Source organism: Dermochelys coriacea, chromosome 10 (genome assembly GCF_009764565.3).
Source record: "Dermochelys coriacea isolate rDerCor1 chromosome 10, rDerCor1.pri.v4, whole genome shotgun sequence".
NCBI classification, from domain to species: Eukaryota; Metazoa; Chordata; order Testudines; family Dermochelyidae; genus Dermochelys; species Dermochelys coriacea.
This window is the reverse complement of record NC_050077.1, coordinates 26,520,908-26,524,220: the sequence shown is the minus strand read 5'-3', so window position 1 is coordinate 26,524,220 and position 3,313 is coordinate 26,520,908. Positions and strand designations below refer to the sequence as shown.

The 3,313-nt window shown below is 44.8% G+C and overlaps 1 long non-coding RNA gene across 1 annotated transcript; it reads right to left on the bottom strand.

Annotated features, from left to right (window-relative positions):
• Positions 1-312: 312 nt before the first annotated feature.
• LOC122456111 lies at positions 313-1,533 on the bottom strand. The gene is made up of 2 exons (XR_006274787.1): positions 1,287-1,533; positions 313-1,226 (listed from the first exon to the last, which is right to left on the bottom strand). It is a non-coding gene; the product is annotated as an uncharacterized LOC122456111 (long non-coding RNA).
• Between the last annotated feature and the right edge of the window lie 1,780 nt (positions 1,534-3,313).

The window sequence follows — 3,313 nt, the reverse complement described above, 5'->3', positions numbered from 1 at the left end:
GGTTTAGAGGTACAATCTATTTTATCTGAACTTCCAAATTTTGTGGGATTTAGATTAATTATTCTAGCTAATATTTAATTAAAAACATCCAACTTGTAACATTAGAAACCAAAGAATGCCCAGCTCCTGGTGATGGAACTCACCAGCATCTTCATGTCTACAGCAAAGGGCAATAACACCTCATAATGCACCCAAGCACTGGAGGAGGTGACCAGGCATTTTATCTCAGTACCTTTGTGTCTGTAGCATTAACATTCCCCTAATGTTTGTGTTAGTTTTGTGACACAACACACGTACCTTATTTTGATTCTCTTTTAATTGCCCCTGGCTTTTTTCTTCAAAATGAAGACAACAAAACAGATACATATCCATGAGCAAGCAGACAAGTGGATATAAAAGAGATGCACACAGTATTCCTCTGTTGGCAGTACCAAAAAGAAAGGTCATGAAAAGCCCCATAAACAGCCTATATTACCAGGAAAGAATGCCTCAGTAAGTGTCTAACAAAGAGCTCCCCAGCTCCCAGTAGCCATAAAGAGCAGGATTTCATATTCAGCCATTAGAACATAAAGCTTTTTAATGAACGGAAGATGTTTTTAGTCAAATTGTTTTCCTTTCGTATTTGTTTCCTCCACTTGAACAAAATGGATATGACAAATGAGTTCCTAAGCTTATGTAAAAAAGTCACTGTTTAAGTGGACGGTGTGAATCATAATTAACAAAAAATGCTGTTTAAATGGAAACAATCCAGACATCATTAAAGTAAAGTAGAATTCCTTTAGGGAGAAATTATTTCTGGTTTGATTTCTATCAAAATGACTTTGACTTTCAGAATTCTTTTACAAAATGTTTCCTGAGGCTTTGCCTTTGTGAAGGGTGTTTAAACAAAGGAGCTATTTGCTTCTAAACAGGAGGAATCTAATAAAAGATTCCATTCAAATTAAGTATCTCTGCCACTTTTTTAACAGAAGCATTTCTTTATTATTTTATATTGTTTTAAAACGTCACCAGATTAGCACATAAATCTTCATTGTGGCCACTTGACAATCTCATTAATTTTCTGTGAATATTTCACTCTAAAGATAAGATATAATTCCATGAAGGTAATTTATTTCAAAATCAGGTGGTTTGTATTTTTAATTCTGTGGGGTTTTTTTAAATGAATACAATATTGATTGTATACTCCTGAACTCAGTTTTCCCTGTGGATATTGCATGATTACAGTACTACAATATTACAATACAATTACAATACAATACAATACAATTACAATGTATTGATATTACAATATTATAAAGAGTGTAAAATGTAGAAGGCCTGATTCTACTCTTATGAACATCAGTGTAAATCAGGAGTAACTTCACTAGAGCCACATTAGGATAAAAAACAATGTAAGCCAAAAGAAACCAGGCCCAAAAGCTTCTACAGAATTTTAAAAGCAAAGGGATTGATTCTCATTTACATTAGGGCAATGGTTCTCAGCCAGGGTACGTGTACCCTGGGGGTACGCAGAGGTCTTCCAGGGGGTACATCAACTCATCTAGATATTTGCCTAGTTTTACAATAGGCTACATAAAAAGCACTATCGAAGTCAGTACAAACTAAAATTTCACACAGACAATGACTTGTTTATACTGTTCTATATACTATACACTGAAATGTAAGTACACTATTTATATTCCAATTGATTTATTTTATAATTATGTTGTAAAAATGAGAAAGTAAGCAATTTTTCAATAATTGTATGCTGTGACACTTGTATTTTTATGTTTGATTTTGTTAGAAAATAGTTTTTAAGTGAAGTGAAACTTGGGGTACGCAAGGCAAATCAGACTCCTGAAGGGGGTACAGTAATCTGGAAAGGCTGAGAGCTGCTGCACTAGGGCCCCTTTACATTGCTGGAGTGCTGTGACAGAGCTTTAGTGAAAATGAGAATTAGGGTCAACACACTGAACCTTACATCCCGTTAGTTCTATAATACTTGGGCCTGATTGACCACTGTGTCACCCTGGCTTTCCAACAGTGTGGCTATTTTGAAATAAGTGTAGCAAATAGGCACCCACTTTTCACAGATGGGATCTTTACAGCTCTTGTGCTATTTAGCCCAACTGACCATCCTCATGCAATGAGACCTGCAAAAACTGGACTGATGCAGTGATGAATCAGGTCCCTTACATACAGAGCCGGATTAACCTTTTGTGGGCTCCCATGGGAGTAATGGAGCATGGCATGGAGAGGTCAGTCCCCAGAGCGAGGGGCCAGCCGGGGCAATGGGGCATGGCATGGCAGGGGTGGCCCAGCTCCGCCCAGCCCATTGCGAGGGCACTATTTACAAACCAGCAGGTACCAGACATGCACTGGCTCACCCGGCCCTGTGCTGCCAGCATGCCCCTTCCCCTCAGTGGGTGGGCCCATGCCGCACCACACAGCGCCCCCCCAACATCCTCCCAGCTCCCTATGGCCAGAGCCCCCACAGACCCACTGTGCCCAGTGCCCCCCATCCCCCTCCACACAAATGCATAGCGCCCTGCACAACACCATCCCTGCCCAGCATCCCCCTGCCCATAGCCCCACCACAACTGCCCAGCACCTCCCACAAAACCCCCACTCCCTAGTGCCCCAACACGCAGATCTTCCTTCCCTTCCCTCCCCTCTCACAGCCCAGCACTGCTCCTACAAGAAACCCGCTCCCTCACGCCCTGCCTCTGGTCACACTCACTGGCCCTGCTGGGAGGCAACTGTGTGCCAGCAATGCAGCCAGAGCTGGTACCAGGACGGGGAATTGCTCTGGTCCCTCAGGAGTGGTGTGATCAGCCAGGCCAGGACCTACCCTGGCCGGGCTCCCTCAAGACGCACTTCTCCTGGAGGGGCCCAGCCAAGCTCCCCGCATTGTCCCGTCTCCCCCGCCCACCCCACCCCCAGGCTGAGACTGGCCAGGCTTCTGCACCAGTCCCAGGTTGCTCAGCTCCTGGAAAACAGGGACCCCACAGGTGGTGGGAAGCAGAGACTGCCCGGAGCCGGAAGTGTACTAGGGTCCAGCCAGGGGGCAGAGAGGAGCAGGGGGGCAGGCCAAGAGGAGCAGGGGGAGCCAGAGGGATCTCAGGACGCAGTGCAACCGGAGCAGGCTGGGGCCCCTTCTGAGCATGGGCCCGGCTGCATGGAGCCACTGGAGCCATTGTAAACCCGGGACTGCTTACATACACCGAAGCTGTTTGCTTTCTCTACATTTCCGTCATTAAATTTCAAATACATTCCCAGCAAGCTGCCCTAAGAGCAGCATTCTGTGCTGGGGAGTACTTGCATGTTTGGGGCC